The sequence below is a fragment of the Eurosta solidaginis genome, chromosome 4 (assembly GCF_040869045.1).
Source record: "Eurosta solidaginis isolate ZX-2024a chromosome 4, ASM4086904v1, whole genome shotgun sequence".
NCBI classification, from domain to species: Eukaryota; Metazoa; Arthropoda; class Insecta; order Diptera; family Tephritidae; genus Eurosta; species Eurosta solidaginis.
This window is the reverse complement of record NC_090322.1, coordinates 127,935,097-127,958,102: the sequence shown is the minus strand read 5'-3', so window position 1 is coordinate 127,958,102 and position 23,006 is coordinate 127,935,097. Positions and strand designations below refer to the sequence as shown.

Here is a 23,006-nt window from a genome sequence, read left to right as displayed (position 1 = left end):
GGGCGAAATGGGAGGAGCACCTAAGAGGTTGTAACCTCTCTACCGGTGTGGGTAAACTTTGGTCCACCGTAAAGTCCCTATCGAATCCGACTAAGCACAAAGACAAAGTTTCCATCGCCTTTGGCGACAAAGTGCTGTCGGACGCGAAAAAATGCGCGAGCGCTTTCTGCCGACAATATATAATGCATCCTACGGTCGACAAAGATAGACGGAGAGCCAATAGACGCGCACATAAACACAAATTCAGCGCGTCACCAATCACCATCACCGCTAAAGAGGTTGAGGACGCCATTGGTCGTGCTAAACCATCCAAAGCAGTGGGCCCAGACGGCATAGCCATGCCGATGCTTAAAAACCTAGGGAAAGAGGGGTTCAAATATTTAGCACATGTCTTCAATCTGTCTCTTTCCACCTTTGTCATACCTGAGAAATGGAAAATGGCCAAGGTGGTCCCGCTACTAAAGCCTGGGAAACCAGCTAACATAGGTGAGTCGTATCGTCCGATATCTCTCCTATCGCCAGTGGCAAAGACGCTTGAAGCCATTCTGCTCCCTTATTTCCAAGCAAATTTGCAGCTAGCCCCTCATCAGCATGGCTTCAGAAAACTCCATAGCACTACCACCGCGCTGAATGCCATTAGCACCCAGATAAATTGCGGTTTAAATCAATACCCCCACCATAGAACAGTACTTGTAGCGCTAGACCTATCAAAAGCTTTTGATACGGTCAACCATGGCTCGTTACTGCAGGACCTGGAAGGGTCTACCCTCCCCCATGTCTTAAAAGGTGGACCGCAAATTATCTGGGTGGTCGGCAGGCATCGGTGCAATTTAGAAACGAAACATCAAAACCAAGGAGAATTAAACAGGGGGTGCCACAGGGTGGTGTCCTATCCCCACTTTTGTTTAATTTCTACATATCTAAGCTACCTTCACCACCGGAAGGAGTCACAATCGTTTCCTACGCCGATGACTGCACAATAATGGCCACAGGCCCAGGCCCAAAGATCGATGCACTATGCAATAAAATAAACGGGTACCTCCCTGATCTCTCCAGTTTTTTCGCCTCGCGAAACCTGGCATTATCACCGACTAAATCTTCCGCGACCTTATTTAGAACATGGACGCCCCAAATGTCGACCATCTTGAACATCCACGTCGATGGCACTACGCTACCGACTGTCCGACACCCCAAAATCTTGAGTGTGACGTTTGATCAGGATCTACATTTTGGTGAGCACGCAGCCGCAATTGTTCCGAGAATTCAGAGCCGTAACAAAATCCTCAAATCCCTCGCTGGCAGTACTTGGGGAAAAGATAAAGAAACGCTCATGACTACATACAAAGCAATTAGCCAGCCGATTACGTGCTACGCGTCACCATATGGTCGCCAAGCCTAAAAATCACCCACTGGAAGAAACTACAGGCCTGCCAAAATACTGCTCTCAGAATCGCCACGGGCTGTCTTCTTATGTCCCCAGAACACCATCTGCATAATGAGGTCTCCCCATCAGGGAGAGAAATGAGATGCTGACCAAACAGTTCCTGTTGAATACCCAGAAACCTGGGCATCCCAACAGACATCTGATTGATGAACCAGCACCGCCTAGGGGCTTAAGGAGTCATCTCCGTAAGCATTTTGAGGAAATACGGCACCTGAGAACCCAACCGTATGAAGTGAAAAAACACAAGCAGGTCCTTGGTGAACTCCATAAACAGGCGTCGGACCTTTATGCCGGGAATTGCCCGGTGAATCCAGTGCTTAACGAAAATTATCCAAAACTTGCGGAAGAGGAACGCATACTCCCCAGGGAAACGCGTGTCACTCTTGCTCAACTTCGTTCTGGATACTGTAACAGGTTAAACTCTTACCTATCCAGAATCAACCCCGACATACAAAATGTATGCCCCGCTTACAACGTGTCCCCACATGACACCAACCATCTCTTCAATTGTAATGTGGAACCAACGCCTCTAACACCCCTTTTCTTATGGTCCACCCCTGTTGAAACGGCAAGTTTCCTTGGACTCCCGTTAGAGGATATTGATGACAATTTGTGATCGGTCGAACCAATTGGATGGGGCGAAGCACTGCTACAACAACAACAGCAGGCGGACAACCCGGAAAGAGAGGCAGCAACTGTATGACCCATCGATTCCGAGCATCCATCTTACAGCAAGATGCAAATTATTCCAAGCGTTTCTCACTTGAAATGTTACACATTATAAACACTCCGCCAAATAGACATTTTACAGACATTTAATTACAAATAAAGTAGTAACAAACTCCACGCCTAAGCAAGAGGACGTGTAAATTAATGTATGTCATTTGTTGTTACTGTTTCATCAATATTTTGTTTATATAATGTTATTTGTTTGTATAGATTTTGCAGTTTATATCCCTGAGGACGGTTACCGCGGAGTAACCGAAATATATCGGATTTTTAAAGAAAACTTGTGTTTATTTTTTAACTGGCCTCGAGCCGGCAAAAATAAATATTAAATATGAAAGGTCGCCAAACAATTTACTCTATTTTCATTTCTTTTAAAAACCACTTTCCACATGCGGTTTGCAAGCACAATTTCTGCAGAGAAAGCGAAATAAAATTACTGCGGAAAAAGCTAACTCGATTTCAAATGTTTGTTCTGAGTGACGTTCTGGTTTGAAGTTTGCACATATGTTTTAAATTGGCGCAACGCATTCTTATTTCCTTTTGGACAAAAACCGTCGTTTGTTTTCGTTTGTTTCTTATAGCCGAGCAACAATGAAATTTTTCATATAGATGCGTTCTAGTAACATCACCAAAATCAACCAAGGTGTTGCATTTTTAAATATAAAGGAATTTCAGACTTGGTAATTGAAGTTTATTTGGCCTTGCCGATTCACATACAAAATTTCGCGAAGCACTGTTATAAACATTCTCACTGTACAAGAGAAATACTTGCACACATATTTTGTATTTTATTCATTTCTTGAATTGCAGTTTTTAACTGTAAAATTTTTTAGAAAAGTACCAACAAGAGGGAAAAATATTTTCACTTAAAAAGTGTGAAAGCACCCAAAGCCAAAACAAATGCCAAATTGTTCTTAAGCTTGGGTCGCAAAAAAAGTTGAAGATTGTCGACTTTTGTATGTCCGATGGCGCTAGATCGGCTGCTCTCCATAAAAATACGTGCAATACGCATCTATTGGAAAAATTGCTTATGTGACGGGGCTTTTAAGGAAAAGTGCGATTTAATAGGTTGAGATGTAATACCCATTATTTGCTGCCATTAAATTTTTTCCAAATTTGCTTGCGAATTTTTCAATATTTGAACGTGTGAATCTGCTCTTATTTGAGTTGTTAATGTATTCTGTAAATAGCCCGTTTGGACGATGTTTGCTTATGTACGTTTACATATGTGCCATATCTTGGAACTACATTATTAAAAAATCAACCTATCAAAAAGTAATAAGAAGAACCCATAGATTGTGGTTGACATAGTGTACCTATACCAAGTGTGTTCACTAAGCGATAAACGTCAAAACTACAAACAGCCTCGCTCACCTGATGGAAATCTCAGGTCTAGAGTCGCATTTTTGGTCTCAACGACAACATTTTTGACTACCAATCGTATGGACTTTTTCAATTTTTCAATCATTCGGAGCATTCGGTAATGGTATCCATTTTGAATTCGCTGTCATTCCGAATCCAGCGAGTGCCTGTCAGAATGCTTGACAGATAAGTCAACACACTTGTACATGTACACTATGGTGGTTGACTTTAATCGAAAGAGCACCACTGGCAGATAATCGGGGAACCATGGCGGAACTATACATGGTGGTAGCACGGGATAGCTGATTTTTACTTTTTTATTTGATTTGATACAACAACTTCCGGCGCAGTACGACTTTGACATTAGTCCATCGAATTTACAAAAACAAAGTCCATGGTACTTTTATTTATGTTTGTGGGTATGTCACCATGACGCCACCTGTATCGTTCCGCCATGACTGCTCGTATGTGTTTGACAGTAGTTCGCAAATAGTGCTGTCATTCTAATCATTGTGAATGAAACTAAGTGTGATATCTTCTACATAGACGTCAAAATTCCAAAGTGATTGGATTACCTGATTTGTAATTGGATATCGCTGTCTCATTCTGTATCTTTTTCTATCACCCGCTGAAGATATGCGCCGCCATATTGAACACCCTGTCAAAACGCTAAGAAGTAGCCATATTGAACATCCTATGAGGCAGTTGACAGATAAGATATCCCACTTAGTTTCATTGACAATGATTCTAATTGCTTTATACGAACCATTGTGAATCTGAACGAACCATTTGAATTTGATTCATAATGACACGAACATTGACCTATAATCATTTGCAGACTAGTAAAACGTGAATGACATTAGCTGTGTTTTTATTTTACGCGCACATACATATACACCTAAACTTTATATGAACTGCTAAGTGCATAACTTTATCTGCACTAATGAAATTATTGTGCATAAAATTAGTACTAAAAAGTGTGTGCCTCCACTATTCTACACATTCAATTTTGGTATGCGTTATACACTATGACCGAAAAAGTACGTGTCTCTACTGTTTTTATTTAGTCGCATATGCAGGTGTATATGCAAGTACAAAAAAAAAAAAACACGACTATTAATAATTTCATAATGGCCATGTTTTTTTTGTTGTCAGCTAAAGTAATATGTGGTTTGGCGCGGGCATGATATTAAGATTTTGTCAAACATGGTGTCATTCTTAACACCCATTATAAGAGTAGGTAATGGAGCTAGAATCGCCGTACACAGGTCATAAAAACTTAAATTTATACATATTTTCATTTCTTTTAAAAACCACTTTCCACATGCGGTTTGCAAGCCCAATTTCTGCAGAAAAAGCGAAATAAAATTACTGCGCAAAAAGCTAATTCGATTTCAAATGTTTTTTCTGAGTGACGTTCTGGTTTGAAGTTTGCAATATATTTTAAATTGGCGCAACGCATTCTTATTTCCTTTTGGACAAAACCCGTAGTTTGTTTTCGTTTGTTTGTTATAGCCGAGCAACAATGAAGTTTTTCATATAGATGCGTTCTAGTAACATCGCCAAAATCAACCAAGGTGTTGCGTTTGTAAATATAAAGGAATTTCAGACTTGACAATTGAAGTTTATTTGGCCTTGCCCATTCACATACAAAATTTCGCGAAGCACTGTTATAAACATTCTCACTGTACAAGAGAAATACTTGCACACATATTTTGTATTCTATTCATTTCTTAAATTACAGTTTTTAACTGTAAAAATTTTTAGAAAAGTACCAACAAGAGGGAAAAATATTTTCACTTAAAAAGTGTGAAAGCACCCATAGCCAAAACAAATGCCAAATTGTTATTCTTAAGCTTGGTTCGAAAAAAAAGTTGAAGATTGTCGACTTTTGTATGTCCGATGGCGCTGGTGGCGCTAGATCGGCTGCTCTCCATTAAAATACGTGCAATATATTCATCATGCATGAGATTGCGTTAAACGCATCTATTGGAAAAATTCCTTATGTGACGGGGCTTTTAGAGAAAAGTGCGATTTATTAGCCCACAAGAATACTGACTATCATATGACTATCATCTGATTGTCAGCAATGTCAACCTAACGATCAGCGCCTCATACAAACTTTTATCACAAACTTAAGGGGACTTGCGCAAATGTGATGTAAACAACTGTGTACGTGTGAGTTTTTGTCTCCTTCTTATACACCCACATGGCCTACTGATTAAGTATATAGGCGTACTGCTCACTCTCATTCCTTTTCCTGGATCAGTGCTGACACTCTAACTATCAAAAAGTGTCATAAATGATAGTTTACTGTAGATATCAGGTTTGACTGTTATACTATCATAAATGACCATTGATATATTCCGCCAAAAATGAAACAATGATTTTTGCTTTTTATTTACTTTATTTCATTACGTTTTTAATTTTGTACGTGATAAAAGCATACGTGTTTCTTATTTGTTTAAAATAAATAGTTTTATAAGAATTCGACTTCAGAATGTTCAATTTAAATTCAGAAAATAACAAAACAACAGAAGAGCGCTTTCCTCATGCGGAAACACATTATAAATGATTCACAACTAACCACTATTATTTTTCGCGTATCAATTTTTTGAGTGCGCCCCATACATTCCGACATCTTTTGGTATTTTTTAATATCTTTTATCTTTTTCATTTTTTAAACTTATTTTTTACATGGTTTTCGTCGGTTGAAAATGACGGAATTTAAAAAATAACAAAACAACCGTGATAATCATTTGATTGTCATATAACAGTCAGTAGTGACAACATGATTAAATCGGATAAACTGTTCTCGCATACATAAAATTCCGTTGAGAATTATGTATCTGTCTCACATGCATAATGGTATCTGCTGTATGTTCTTTTGTTCTGTACCAGGTGTCCGAAGCTTTCCCAGTTTGAGTCCTTTTTCATGATTATAGGCTGTCGTTGGGAACATGCTGACATGCGTGAGCGAACAAAGGAACAGACATAAATTTGAGTATCAATGTCTACGTCATCGCAGGATCAGCACTGTCAATTACAAGTGTGAGTATATTAGTAAAACTATCAGAGTTTCTTGTAGGGAAGTTGAGATGTAATACCCATTATTTGCTGCCATTAAATTTTTTCCAAATTTGCTTGCGAATTTTTCACTGGGGGGACTCATGAAAGCATATAAACTTATAAGGTGTAAAATTATATCCATTTACACACGCTGTTATATGAACGCATCTAGAAATACTCTTAATAAACTTGATTGTTTATCAGCTGTATTATTGCCAAACAAAAATTTTTTGATTGTTATACAAATTAAAAAATGCCAAGATTAAGTGAAAAATCAAAACTAAAACGTCTTTACTAAGATATTTTTGTAAATGGCTTGCTGATGTTGGAGATTTCTGATGAAAATGCCTGCTGTAATGTCTGCAAGGTTGCATTCCTTTGAGTTTACCGCGTTCACACAATGAAATGTGCGCGTAAATTTATACAAATTGTGTAAATGATTTTTCATACAAAATTTAACAGTTCGTTTACACACTAGATAAATTTATACGTTTACACACTTTATAAGGAATTTACACGGTTACATGAGTCCCCTTACTATATGTACGTGTGAAACTGCTCTTATTTGATTTGTAAATGTATTCTGTAAATAGCCCGTTTGGACGATGTTTGCTTATGTACGTTTACATATGTGCCATATCTTGGAACTACATTATTAAAAAATCAACCTATCAAAAAGTAATAAGAAAACCCCCTAGATTTTGGTTGACTTTAATCGACATGGCAACACTGGCAGATAAATGGGAACGATGGCGGAACTATACAAGGTGGTAGCACGGGATAGCTGATTTGTACTATTTTTATTTGATTTGATACAACAACTTCCGGCGCAGTACGACTTTGACATTAGTCCATCGAATTTACAAAAACAAAGTACATGGAACTTTTAATTATGTTTGTGGGTATATCACCATGACGCCAGCTTGTATGGTTCCGCCATGTAGGTGAGCAAATGAAACGAGTGCTCGTAGTTGAGTGAATTTTTGACAGTTTGTTTCTTGCATTTGGATTGGAAGGTTGGTAAGACCGGTTAAAGTATATTGGAAAATAAATATTCGGGACGGAACAAAAACAAACAGCTTTGCTCGTGGTGGTGATAAAATTGTTGTATGTAAGGAAATAAAAATAAAAGAGTAGCAGTTTATAGATGTCAAACAAAGAGAGAGAAAGAGAGTAATAGCAGAAGGTGTTAAAAAGATAAAAAGAGGAAGAAGCACTTCACAACAACAAAATACAGAGCGTTTGGGGGATTGTTCGTGCTCCCGCAGTGGCGTTATACACGGACTGTTCTTTTCATCCACGCCATGCCTTGCTTGGCATATGTGATTGTGTTTATGTGAATATGAAGAATTCATATTTGCTGTTGGATTGAAATAGTCGTCTCATGGCACCGCATGCCTTGTGCTCGTATTAAATACAACTCGAAAACCTCTTTAGGAAAGCGAGATGAAGAAGCATTAATAAGCGTAACAATCTCAACGCTATTGGCAAACGGAAAAAGGTATCGCACAGCATTTTAGTATCAGGTGGGGAATATCCCCCACCGAAAAGAATATTAACGTAGTAAAAGTTATTTATGAACCTGGTTAACACAGTCTTTACGAAGTTGGAGTGAACTCTGTAAGAAGCTACCTATATCCATTCTGATGGTGGCGGCTTCAACTGCGCTGGCATTGACAACTGGTAAATGTTTTTGCAAATAGAAAAAAAGATAAAACAAACTAAAACGTTCTTGTATAGCGAGTATTAAAATTTTGCTAATACATTGGGCTCATTGGGTCGCTGCGTGCTACATTCAAGCTGCCGTTGACACCGTATACTTATCAGTGGCAGTTGCGCGCTGTGGCATGCCCACCAACCCACAAGTTTAAAGACTACGTGTATTCATTTGCATACAAACCGCCTAGGTTCCCTGCTCATCCTCTCACCCTTTAATTGTGATATATAATCAAAATTTTGTTTACAGATATTTACGGTAACTAATTAACGCCTAATATTTTTTTGTATGCCAAGGACGTGCATACATTCGATATTTTTAATGCCAAATATTTCCGCATACCTGTTCAAAGTTGGCAGTTTTGTAAGCGCTTATAATCTTCTATATAATATTTCTCGTGATAACTTGTTAACGTCAGAACCTATATGTGGTAGCTTAATTAATTCTGTAAACAATGTTATTATCAAAATGTTTAAGCTGCAGTTATCCTTTTTGTTTTTATATTTTTTTTCTTACCAAATGTCATCGGTTATTTTGTTTTAACCAGAGCATTTTATGTTTTGCTTACAAGAACTGCCATGCAAGGCGAATTCAGTAGAGGTGGTGTTATCCCAACAGCTGATTGCTTCTTCTTGATAATTTTCCACACAAAGCCTTGTAAAACAAAATGTCAGTTAATCGAAATCTATGAAAATTTTCTTTTGGCTTGACATTCTTCTGAACGGCGAATTGATTGAATTCGCTTTTCCACCACCTGGTATAAATTCGCCTTGACTGCCAGGTGTTGGTTTGGTTTGATTTGGTTTGAGGCAAAGCGAATTCAGCAGAGGTGGGTTTATCCCAGAAGCTGATTGCTTCTTGATAAATTTATTTCTTTCTTTATTTCTTTATTTCACTTAGTCAATGGACTTAAATCCTTACAGACTATGATACAAACTAAAGTTAAGAGATAGTTATTTGAAAAATAATACATAGTACTTAGAAAGCAGATTTTAATATATTTAGCAGTTTCGCTTTTGGAACAGAAAAGTCTAGATTTACAACAGTACTGATAGAGTTAAACTCACGGAGAGCACGAGCAATTGGAGCATTACTGGAATAGTGGGTTTTAAAATTGTCACAATAAAATGTATAAAAACTGCGAAAACACCTCCGAGGAATATTAAATCGAATCCTATCCAATAAATATGGACAGTCAACGAACCCATTATAATATCATACGTAAATGACAAGCAGAGTATTGGTCTGCGATTATCTAAACTTAACGATTCAATCAATTCGCTGTGCGGAAGAATGTCAAGTCAAAAGAAAATTTTCATTGATTTCGATTAACTTGTTGCACTACAAGGCGTTGTATGGAAAATTATCAAGAAGAAGCAATCAGCTGATGGGATAACACCACCTGTAATGAATTCGCATTGATTTCCATACAAAGCCTTGTACAACAATATTTCAGTTAATCGAAATCAATGAAAATATTCTTTTGACTTGACATTCTTCTGCACGGCGAATTGGTTGAATTCGCTTTGCCACCACCTGGTATGGATTCGCCTTGGGTTCAAGGATGCCGTTCGCCACAAAATTTTCAATTCGACTTTATTGAGACGCCAAACCATATTGGTCAATTTTTGTTCGACTTATGGCATTAAAAGTATTGTAGACAAATTAAATGAAAAAGGGCGGAGCCACGCCCATTTTGAAATTTTTTTATTTTTGTATTTTGTTGCATCATATCATTACTTGCGGCCACCCTGGTATGATGGTAGTGTGCTCCGCTTACCATACCGTATGCCCTGGGTTCACACCACGAGCACAGCAACATAAAAATTTTAGAAATAAGGTTTTTTAATTAGAAGAAAAATTTTCTTAGCGGGGTCGCCCCTCGGCAGTGTCTGGCAAGCGCTCCGATTGTATTTCTGCCATGAAAAGCTCTCAGTGAAAACTCATCTGCCTTGCAGATGCCGTTCGGAGTCGCATAAAACATGTAGGTCCCGTCCGGCCGATTTGTATGGAAAATCACGAGGAGCACGACGCAAATTGGAAGAGAAGCTCGGCCTTAGATCTCTTCGGAGGTTATCGCACCTTACATTTATTTTTTATATCATTACTGGAGTTTAATGTTGACATAATTTACTTACATACTGTAAAGATATTAAATTTTTTGTTAAAATTTGACTTTTAAAATTTTTTTTTTAAAGTGGGCGTGTTCGGCTTCCGATTTTGTTAATTTTCATTTAGAACACATATAATAATAGGAGCAATGTTCCTGCCAAATTTCGTCATGATATCTTCAACGACTGGCAAAACTTTTAAATTACCATCTTTTAAAAGTGGGCGGTGCCACGCCCATTGTCCAAAATTTTACTATTTTCTATTCTGTGTCATAAGGTCAACCCACCTACCAAGTTAATCGCTTTATCCGTCTTTGGTAATGAATTATCGCACTTTTTCGCTTTTTCGAAATTTTCGATATCGAAAAAGTGAGTGCCCAGGAACTTACATACCACATTTCATTAAGATACCTCAAAATTTACTCAAGTTATCGTGTTTACGGACAGACGGACATGGCTAAATGAATTTCTTTTTTCGCCCAGATCATTTTGATATATAGAAATCTATATCTATCTCGATTAGTTTATGCCGTTCCGGGGTACCGTTATGGGAACAAAATTAATATACTCTGTGAGCTATGCTCAGCTGAGTATAAAAATTGGTAATAGTCTAGAACAGGGGTCGACAGCTAATACGCGTCCAAAAATGTTGGGAGAGGTGACAAAGGACGCGTCTTGACATCAGTATTAATAATCCTAATGCGAAAATTTAAAGCCGTTAAAAGATATTAACGAAGAACCGAAAATGACCTCGGGTCACTCTGAAACCGGCGGTGGGATCCATAGTACTTTTGCGCAGAATACCATTCTGCGTTGGAGGCCTTCGGCCGCGCTTATAAAAAATTACCCTGACCGGTCCACAAAGTTAAATGCGTGCAAAATCCTTTTGTACACAAAATTTTTTTCAGTGTACAACAACATTACAACAACCGCATGAAAATTGCCAACTTCAACTGCAAATATCTCCGGGCAGAGATATTTTTGGACGCGTATTAGCAGTCGACCTCTGTTCTAGACTTTTACCAACAAATTTATTAACCCGTTAGCCTTGTTGTTGTTGTTGTTGTTGTAGCGATAAAGACACTCCCGAAGGCCTTGAGGAGTGTTATGTTGTTGTTGTTGTTGTAGCGATTAGGTTACTCCCCGAAGGCTTTGGGGAGTGTTATCGATGTGATGGTCCTTTGTCGGATACAGATCCGATACGCTCCGGTAACACAGCACCATTAAGGTGCTGGCCCGACCATCTCGGGAACGATTTATATGGCCACATTGAACCTTCAGGCTATCCCTCCCTCCCCACCACCAAGTTCCATGAGGAGCTTGGGGTCGCCAGAGCCTCGTCTGTTAGTAAAACGGGATTCGCCGCTCGAAGGTGAGGTTGACAATTGGGTTGGAGAAGCTATATGTTGCGCTACACAACCCCTTGAATCCCTGAGGAGTGTTATCGATGTTGATTGTAATTTGCCGTATGCAGATCCTCTACATTCCGGTAACAAGCACCATAAAAGTAGTAGCCCTACCATCTCGGGAACGATTTGGTATGACCAAATGAAGCCTTCTGGGCTATACCGCCCTCGCACCCCCTAGATCCATCAGGAGTTCGGGGTCGTCAGAGCATCGGCTGTAATGTAACAGGATTCGCCACGGGTAGGTGAGGTAGAAAATTGGGTTGGAGAAGCTATGTATTGCGCTGGTAACCCCTTGAGAGGGTTGCGCTACACACAACTTGAATCCATTTGGTATTTTAGACGCCTTTTACTACAGGCATACCTTCGCATGCCTTTTCTTTTGACTTGACATTCTTCTGCACGGCGAATTGGTTGAATTCGCTGTGCCATAACCTGGTATCAAGGCGAATTCAGTATGGATGGTATGGTATGGATTCGCCTTGCCTGGTATAGATTCGCCTTGAAGCCCCCTTACCCGCTGGGGCGCGCTGACCTTGATCGAAGGGACAGAATGGCTTCCAAAAAGAAAAAAAAATCCTTAAACATATTTCTTCAATCAAAATAGTTTACCTAAGTTTTATTAGAAATAGCAATAATGTATATATCATCGGAAATCATTGCTCAATTATATGGTTGGCTATCTCACTATCTCATCAACTGATTTAATTTTTTTCATCGTACTGGCGTAGGTATTGTCAAAAGGAGATGGCAAAAGCAAAATATAACCAACACCAACATCATTTACTGTCGTGGTAAATTTTTGATAATTCCAAAAATATCGGGAGGGGTGTCCAAAGAGCGTTCTGGTGCCAGGATCGGGAATCCGAAAACGGAAAACAAGAATTTTGAGTCGTTCAAAAGTTATTAACGAAAAAATGAAATGACCTCGGCTCCCTCCGAAATCGCTGTGTGTTGTATTAATATATTTTTTTTTAAATAGTTTCAAATCGCTTTAGGCTATTTTATTAGTAAATGCATCTAGTTATGCACATTATTTTCCCACAACACAATTACAAAGTTTTATGTTTTTCCTCCATTCCATTCTCCTAACACGGTTACTCCACCATGGCCTAACAACAGGCGAAGTAAATAGAAAAATATACAAGATGTACGCTATCTGATATAGTATGAGTGTATTAGCTTCACTTGTATGTTTGTAACTCTCTAGGCTAGACGCGCAAAGAGGCCCATCTAGCGGCACTTAGAAGGCAGTGGTTGAATAACTCGCTACAAGAAGAGTTGTGCTTAATAGCGGAGATACGAACCTTTGTGCTACGGCATGTTGTTTAGTTTTTTTAAACTATATGTTATCTATATATTAATACGCTAACAAAATTTCCATATAATCAATTGACAGGCTGTTTCGCATACTTAGCATACGTAAAATCATATAAAAGTTATATGAATCGATTCGTATTGATCAGCCGCAGTGCATAGGCCTGTTTTTGTTAACAAATATTACTCTATTTATTTATAATTAATAGAAAAAGTTTTTTGTAAATTCGAACAATTCATACAAATATCGAAATTCATTTTCGTGCACAAGCGCGCCATCTTTGGGAACAATTATCTAAGTGTTCTAATGCGAATTTCAAAGAACTAAATCTTTATGCACAAGCGCGGCATCTTTGGGAACAATTATCTAAGTGTTCTAATGCGAATTTCAAAGACCTAAACCTTTATGCACAAGCGCCCCATCTTTGAGAACAATTATCTAAGTGTTCTAATATGAATTTTAAATTTTATGTATCCCCGCTAAATTCGAAAGCACAAATGTTTCACCTAACTACAAATATGGTTTCTCATTGTTGCCACTTACCTATAATAGCCTCTACCAAAATCTTAAAAAATTGTTCCAAAATAATTTGTAGCGTACCAAAAAATCTTAAATAGAATTAATTTTTGACCGACCCATTTTTTGTGGCAAATTTCACTTACACGTAAATACATAAGTCTTCATTTAAAATCAATGGGAATCCCAACATTAAATATCCGAACATTAGAATATTCATATTTCCACATTGATCACATTAAAACCCGGAAAAAAGTCTAAGTGCACTTATTACGTTTTTATATGGAACTGTTTGTTCACTTAACTTAATTTTTTCGCAATTTAAGTACTTTATTTTTTTTCTTTAATTAAACATTTTTTTAGTAAACTGCCTTTTTCCTCATTACATCATCTATATATATAAAAAGAAGTGTACATTTTGATTGTCACTCCATAACTCGAGAACGGATAGAAAGATTGCCATGAAATTTTTAGGAAAGATACAGGAAGGAGAGATGATGGTTAGTTGATTTTGAAATCCCAAATCGGTTTAGCCATTCTTGAGTTATGATTTTTTTTAGAAATCTATATATATAAAAGAAAGTGGCGTTAGTTACACTACGCATAACTCAAGAACGGATGAACCGATTTGGCTGAAAATTGGTGGAGAGGTAGCTTAGAACAAGGGAACGGACATAGGATACCTTTTATCCTGTTCTGGCTAGGGTCTTGAGATCAAAAGGTGGACCTGGGTAATCCTGGGATGTGTTTGTACAATATGGATATCAAATGAAAGCTGTTGATGAGTGATTTAGTACAGGGTGGTTTTCATACCTATTGATGACTAGAGTCTCGAGATATAGGCCAAAACGTGGACCCGGGCACCCCTAGAATATGTTTATACAATATGGATATCAAATGAAAGCTGTTGATGAGTGCTTTAGTACAGGGTAGTTTTTATACCTATTGATGACTAGTCTCGAGATATAGGCCAAAACGTGGACCCGGGCACCCCTAGAATGTGTTTATACAATATGGATATCAAGTGAAAGCTGTTGATTAGTGCTTTAGTACAGGGTAGTTTTCATACCTATTGGTTACTAGGGTCTCGAGATATAGGCCAAAATGTGGATCAGGGTAACACTAGGGTGTGTTTTTACATTATGGGAATCAAACTGAAGCTGTGGATGAGTGCTTTAGTACAGGGTAGTTTTCATACCTATTGGTGACTCGGGTCTTGAGATATAGGCCAAAACGTGGACCCGGGTACCCCTAGAATATGTTTGTAGAGTATGGATAACAAATGAAAGCTGTTGATGAGTGCTTTAGTAGAGGATAATTTGCATACTCCTGAGCAGGCATGCTTAACCAACACCGATATCATTTCGTTACGATAATTAACGTTAATAAACGAAACAAAGTCATTTCGTTTCGTTTATTAACGTTCAGAACGTCAAATTAACGAAATGATTTTTTTTCGTTTTCTGCCATATCAAAACGAAATCAAATCGTTTATGTTGATTATTAATTTCAAACTATGCTGGCAAGGCCGATTGATGGCGGAGTCATTAAAGGTGAAAGCATTAGCCAAGCTGATTGCAACTTTTCCCATGAATTTTGACAGTACGAACGTTTCTCAAAGTATTTTTGACATTACCACCAACGAATTACACAAACAAATTACATGGAGTTTGTGTGTATGTCCGCTCGCTGTTACCACCTTACGGCTTCACCATGGCTATAGCAGTGCCAGCACAATTCAAACATAAAGTATCACGTTTTTGTTAACGTTGAAACACCTTACCACACACCCGGACTTGGCATGGCGTAGCCCAGGGTTATTTTTTATAAGCGCAGAAAGGTGTTCTACGCAGAATTACTGTGCATGGCGCAGCCGGTGTTGGATCGGCTAACATAACAATAAACATAAGAGTTATAAGGTAATATCAGCTCGTTCACGAATGCAAAAAAGAGCTTTTTCAAATTTTTGGTAAATAAAGACTAGAAAAGTTAAAGATATATATACATCAGATGAAAGGTATTTTTATGAGTTATTTTTCGATTCTGCACTTGTTCCGTTTTTTAGATGTGGCAGCACAGATTTGTAATGTCATAAAATATATATACGTATACACATATAAAAGTTGTATAGAAATTTGCAAACTTTAACAATAAATAACTTTTAAATTATAAGTTTGCGCACCTTAAAATATATATATTTGTGATCGGGAGAACTCCCTCTTTCCTTTGATACCAAGTTAAACCCCAAACTCCGTGGGTGCTAAACTAAATTGCTGCCAAAATGTGGATCAGGGTAACACTAGGGTGTGTTTTTACATTATGAGTATCAAATTGAAGCTGTTGATGAGTGCTTTAGTACAGGGTAGTTTTCATACCTAATGGTGACTAGGGTCTCGAGATATAGGCCAAAACTTGGATCAGGGTAACGCTAGGATGTGTTTTTACATTATGGGTATCAAATTGAAGCTGTAAATGTGTGCTTTAGTGCAGAGTAGTTTTTATATCGCTTGGTGACTAGGGTCTTGAGATATAGGCCAAAACGTGGACCCGGATACCCCTAAAATGTGTGTATAATATGGATATCAAATGAAAGCTGTTGATGACAGCTTTAAAGTAATTTCCATTGTCATAATCGATTTAGTCGCATCAACCTGGCAAAACTGATAAATAAGCATCCGAAGCCGAAATAAAGACACGAATTAATAATACACACATACTATTCGATTTGCCTGAAATTTGGTGTATTAATTTGCCTGTATTAGTATTTACGATCCTTTTTTCCGTTAACTAGACCAGAGACGGACTGGGACTGGGATTAGGACTAGGACTGGGGCTGAGACTCGGTGTGAGACTGGGACTCGGAATAGGACTGGCACAAAAAAAATACCACCCTCTGGGTCTAGCAATAAGGGACGAAGAAGAATGAGAAGAACTTGAGAGAAGAGAAAAGAGGGAAGGAGACTGAGAAAGAGATAGAGTGAGGCGAAATAGAGATAGATGAATCGAAAAAGACGGAGGGAGGAGTGAATAAAAGGATTTAGAAAAATATAAGAGGGGGGAGGCAGAGTTAGACGGAAAACGCTTGTTAAGTTGTATGCAGATAGACCAAATTTAGGGCAGAACAACGTCTGCCGGGTCTGCTTGTTTTTTTATATTTTTATTTTATTTTTTATGAAGGTATCCTCTATTTTACTCGAAATTTTTGTTTTGTGTCACACTTACATATTAGATATATATTAACACCGTTTTTTTTCAAAATATTAAAACTTATTTTGAGTTGGAAACGGTGTTTTTTTTCAAAATGCTATAACTTTTTCAAAAATTGACCGTTTGGGATCATTTTTTTTTTAAATATGTTTTTAAATTTACTTTTCGGAAAAATACAAAAAAAATTTTCCGAAAAGTACATTTGAAAACAAATTAAAAAAAAAAAGATCCCAAACGGTTAATTTTTGAAAAAGTTATAGCATCACTTTTTTTTTTTAAATATGTTTTTGAATGTACTTTTCGGAAAAAATACAAAAAAAATTTTAAAGTTTTTTTTCAATTAAATAAAAAAAAAAAAAAAAAAAATTTCGGCCCACTCCGGGATTAGTGGGGATGATTGCAGAATTGATTGAAGTTTTTTATGAGAAAAAAATGGACGAAATTCGAAAAATCTCGAAAAACTGAAAAATTACAAAAAAAAAAAACTAAAAATTTTTTTGAATTTTTTCCGAAAAGTACATTTAAAAACAAATTAAAAAGGAAAAGATCCCAAACGGTAAATTTTTGAAAAAGTTATAGCTTTTTGAAAACAAAAACGGTGTTTTTTTAAAAATTCATAACTTTTTTTGAGTTGGATGAAAAAATTTGAAAAACTTCTGAAAAACGTCTTTCGTAAGCTAAGAAAAGAAAAGAAGAAAAACTTTCAGCCAATTCTAAAGGGGTCGGGTTCAAAATTGGTCGAAATGGGATAGAATACCCCATATATAGATTAAACGGGTGGCGTGAAATAGGCTAAATTCGTTTAGCAAATTTCTTCGTTTTTAACTAAAAGTTCATGTTTTTTGAATTATGACACTATTGAAGTAAATGGGCGATATATGTATATGGGTGATATAGGCCTACTGGGGAACCGAGCTCCCAAAACTAACTTCGATAGCGCGCCAACGGGGACCTTCCGGGTGGTGTGGAAAAACCTATTTTTCAATTCAATTTCAAGTAATTTCACCATAATTCTATGTCAATTTCATTTTATTTTACATAATTTTTATATTTTTGTTTAAAGAGCTCCATATCAAAACGTTATAATTACATGTGAAAAGTTTGTAGAAAATTTAAGAAAATACAATCAAAAAGTACACAGTCGTAGATCAAATTCAAAATTTAAAATAAAAGTTAAGTAAGTTAGACCAGTTTGCTATATTTCCAACACTTGAGTTGAAAAAAATACACGTTGATCGATTTCCGACCACAGGCGATACTAGTTCTAATAATTTCAGTAGCGAGGACATTAACTAGCTCGTAAAAACTACGTTACTTCCGGAAGTTCCAGCAAAATGTACTAATCTTCCTTTATAGTTGCCCTTGCACAACGTTGCCTAGAGTGCGGCACGAGAACTTAAAAGTTGGGATTGCTCATGACTGTTTTGGTACGTTGCCAAAAAAAAAACTTCTTTCAACCGATAAAGAATTGTGTTCTGCATAAAAAATCACAAATTTGTATGTAAAAACCATTGTGAATTCATACAAGTGGCGAATGTTTGATAAAAACGTTCACAATAGTAAACAGCCTCGATCACCTGTTCAATCGCTGTTCAAGTACTTAAATTATTTGCTCAATAGTGTTTTTCAATCATTTTTGTAGACGTCTGGTTTATTGCATTATTTACACATTTTAAAATGTTTGCTTAACTGGCTGCTCACATTTAATCTATTAACTAGATTTTAGAAATAAATATTAATATGTAGTCTGATAATTTGTACACACGTTCAAAAGAAAAACTGATTTGAAACACAAATGGGCAATTCATGGCACTTCAATTTAATAACCGCGAGCAAAAACCAAAATTTCTTCCATTCTCTGGCCATTCGCGAAAGCCGTTCTGGCTGTCAGCTATTTGACAGGCAGGCATAGCAATGTGGGAATAGAAAGATTTCTCACTTGCATGAATTCTCAATAGTAAAAACATTCAAATGAATAACATTTAAAAAAAAAAATTATGTGTTTATTCAAGGCGAATCCATACCAGGTGGTGGCAAAGCAAATTCAACTAATTCGCCGTGTAGAAGAATGTCAAGTCAAAAGAAAAATTTCATTTATTCCGATTAACTGACATGTTGTAGTACAAAGCGTTGTATGGAAAATAATCAAGAAGAAGCAATCAGCTGTTGGGATAAAAACACCTGGTACTGAATTCGCCTTGGTGTTTATTATTATTTTTTTTTTAAGAATTCATGTGCTTAACACCGGCTTATAATAATTGAATTTCAATTATTGTTTTCTAAGAGAAACTGAAAAGAAAGAAACATTTACTGGCATATTGCGATGGACCCATTTCGAAAACCGCCAACGTAATCATCATCAGGCAATTTTGTAATGTTATCAAAGGTTTCACCGGGATTCGAACCGTGAATCCCATGGTGAAACTGCAGTAGCCTTTAACCACTAGGCCATCCTGCTGGTATTTGTTTTCATGCTTAATTCAGTTTTTCTCATTTCTACACTAACAACACAATTGAGACATTTTGTCCCTATATTGATTTGTGTGCCATGTAGATTTGTTTTTGTAAAGTTCTTGTTCGTTGCGAATGACAAGCTTTGTAAACTCGGGCTCAGTTGTACATATTTATGTATGTTTGTTTAATGGTGTGTTCAGTTTATACCTATATTTTAAGAATTCATGAGCTTAACACCGGCTTATAATAATTGAATTTCAATTATTATGTTTTCTAAGAGAAACTGAAAAGAAAGAAACATTTACTGGCATATTGCGATGGACCCATTTCGAAAACCGCCAACGTAATCATCATCAGGCAATTTTTTTGTAATGTTATCAAAGGTTTCATCGGGATTCGAACCGTGAATCACATTTTTTGTTATGAAAACAATCAAAACAAAAAGATGCAACAGCAGTGAGAATTAAAAACAAATTTTAAACGTCATTTCCCTCTCACCGGTTTTACCTTGTAATTATTTTATCATGGTTGAGATTGATGTCTGCATTTTTGTTTGTATGCAAGAAACTCATAAACAAATGAGCCAAGATCCCGCTGACGTAGCGCTTTTGAAATTTTTCGATTTATTACTTACTTACTTAATTGGCGCTTAACCGTCTAAACGGTTATGGCCGTCCAACAAGGTGCGCCAGCCGCTCCTTCGCTCCGCCAACCGGCGCCAATTGGTCACACCAAGGGAGTTTAAATCGTTTTCCACCTGGTCCTTCCAACGGAGTGGGGGCCGCCCTCTACCTCTACATGGCCTATCCAGCGCAGCCGCTGCGTTTTAATTCGCTGGACTATGTTGATGTCTGCGTATAGCTCGAACAGCTCATCATTAAATCTTCTTCGGTACTGTTGTTGTTGTAGCGATTAGTTACTCCCCGAAGGCTTTGGGGAGTGTTATCGATGTGATGGTCCTTTGTCGGATACAGATCCGATACGCTCCGGTAACACAGCACCATTAAGGTGCTGGCCCGACCATCTCGGGAACGATTTATATGGCCACATTAAACCTTCAGGCCATCCCTCCCTCCCCACCCGCAAGTTCCATGAGGAGCTTGGGGTAGCCAGAGCCTCGTCTGTTAGTGAAACGGGATTCGCCGCTCGAAGGTGAGGTTGACAATTGGGTTGGAGAAGCTATATATTGCGCTACACAACCCCTTGAATCCCCTTCTTCGGTACTCGCCATCGCCAACGCGTAGAGGTCCATAAATCTTTCGAAGAACTTTTCTCTCTCGAACACTCCCAAAGCCGCTTCATCTGCTGTTGTCATGGTCCATGCTTCTGCCCCATATAGCAGGACGGGTTTCGATAAGTGACTTGTAGAGTATGATTTTCGTTCGCCGAGAGAGGACTTTACTTTACTTTACGATTTATTACATTTCTCTCATATTTCGCTACCAGTGTTCGGAGTATTTAAGACTTTTACCTGAGTCAACGACTACACCGGAGGAAAATTTAAATTTTCGGAGAAAATTTTTTTTCTTACTTTTTGAAAACGGGTGAACAACTAATATCAAACTTATTTGGTGGCTTGGCAAACCCTTTTATTGTGTTTTTGCCATGAAATTTTTCACAACAAAAAAGTTATCTGCCTTATCAGATGTACATGGAGTCGGCCTAAAACGTGTAGGATGACCAATTAATGCTCCCATTAGCATAGCACATTCTGGAAGAAAAGTTGGCTCTATCTCCCCGGATATTTATCGCGGAAAACAGTATTATTATTATTTTCGGTTTACCATACATATTTCACGTTCTTTTAATGACAAAAGGTTTCAAGAGCGGGGCAGATTTCTGTAGACACGATAATGACGACCTGGTAACTGACTGTACAGATTGTGGGGGAAGACGAACCCGATACCCCGATCGCCGATGATGAAAAACACGCTCCGGCATCCAACTATGGCGAAGTGAGAATGACAATATCACGGCTAAAAAATCAAAAGGTGCGAAGTAATGACGGAATACCCGCCGGGCTATTCAAACATGGAGGCGAAGAGTTGGTATAAAATAAAGAAGCAAAAAAAGTGGATCTGGCAGTATTGTGGACAAGAAGAAGTACTTGCTCTCATCGTGGCCTTTGTAGCCACGTCATGTAAGGCGCGATAACTTCCGAAGAGATTTTACGCAGAGCTTCTCTTCCAATTTGCGTCGTGCTCCTTTTTAATTTTTCTTACAAATTGGCGGGACGCGACCTACTTGTTTCATGCCGACTCCGAACGGCATATCTGCAAGGCAGATGAGTTTTCACTGAGAGCATTTCATGGCAGAAATACACTCGGAGTGCTTGCCGAACACTGCCGTGGGGCGACTCCGCTTAGAAAATGTTTCTTCTAATTGAAAAAGCTTGTTTCTAAAATTTTGATGTTGCTTTGCCCGGGGTGTGAACCCAGGGCCTTCGGTGTGGTAGGCGGAGCACGCTCCCATCACACCACAGCGGCCGCCATATAAATACGTAAACATGTGAATACATAAATACGCATGCTTGCTACATATACATACATATGAATATGGAAATGAAAATAGTAGTCACAAAACTGATTCTCAATTCTTTCAGTTGCAGCTCAGCTCATTCTCAATTTCTTCTGTCGCATTTAGTTGCCACACTTGATTGTTTCGAACAAAACTTGTAGTATAAATGTTTGACGTAACATTTTAAAAAGAGAACTTGTAAGTTATAGAAAAGTAAAGAATCAAATCGCAGGAAGGTAATTCACCACTGGAGTAACTTCACATGTAATTCGGCAAGTTTAATTTTCGTAACACTTTAAGTTGAAACGATTCCAAAACAACTAAAACTTTTATTTTGTCGGAAACATCAACATTAAAAAAAGGATGTTTTTTTGTTATCTTATTAGATTCGTAAAATTCATAAAAACTTGATCAAAATGTTTCTAACTTTCGAAAAATCCTACTCGTTCAAGCAAAACTTTTCCAACAAGAGGGCGCAATTTTGCATTCCGCTTGGACGGGAATTTGCAAAATTGTACCCGATAAATAGGTGTCCCGGTATCTCATAATGTTTTGCACAGCAAATTCAAAAAACGGTTCTTTCGTTTTGTATTGATAACTGAAAAACTAGTTTTTTATTGTTTTCCCATTTTGTGTTTTTTTTCGATTTGATGGTTTTCTTATTTTGGTGTTTTTTTTTAACAGGTGGCACCATCGTTATAAGTACAACGTAGAGAGCGCAGTGAGCGTAAAATTCTCTTTGAAATTTGGTCATGTATTGACAGTTGATCGCCGTTGAAATGACCTGTAAGATCGGTTGTGTTAACAGAAAAATCAGTTAGATTGATTAGGAATCTGTAAATTTTACAAAATTTTGTTCACTTAAGACCGACAATTTCTCTTCTGTTGAAATGACTAAACTAATTTGTTCGCTTGACAAAGAACTCGGTCGAATTAAGCATAATTCAATTTCACCGAATCTCCGTTAAGTCAAGAACAACAGAACCGATTTGTTTATTTACTAGCACCATTTCTTTCAGTGTAGGCAATTGCAAAGTAAAGTCCTCTCTCGACGAACAAATTCTCGCTCTACAAGTCACTCATCATACCTGGCTCGGAATCATGGAAGGTGTCGAGAAAAGATGAGATAGCTCTTGGAGTATTCGAGAGAAAAATT

General features: G+C 37.6%; 1 protein-coding gene across 7 annotated transcripts in view; it reads left to right on the top strand.

The window, feature by feature from the left end:
• Positions 1 to 7,467: 7,467 nt before the first annotated feature.
• The window catches only part of IntS6 (integrator complex subunit 6), a 43,374-nt gene continuing 27,835 nt past the window's right edge, over positions 7,468 to 23,006 (top strand). For 2 of the 7 annotated variants that reach the window (XM_067782903.1, XM_067782904.1), the window contains exon 1: positions 7,590 to 8,105. The gene's annotated coding sequence lies outside the window, so the exon portion shown is untranslated. Of the gene's footprint in view, positions 7,549 to 7,589; positions 8,288 to 23,006 lie in introns of those variants that run through there. The other 5 variants (XM_067782901.1, XM_067782902.1, XM_067782908.1 and 2 more) reach the window with 4 other exon arrangements.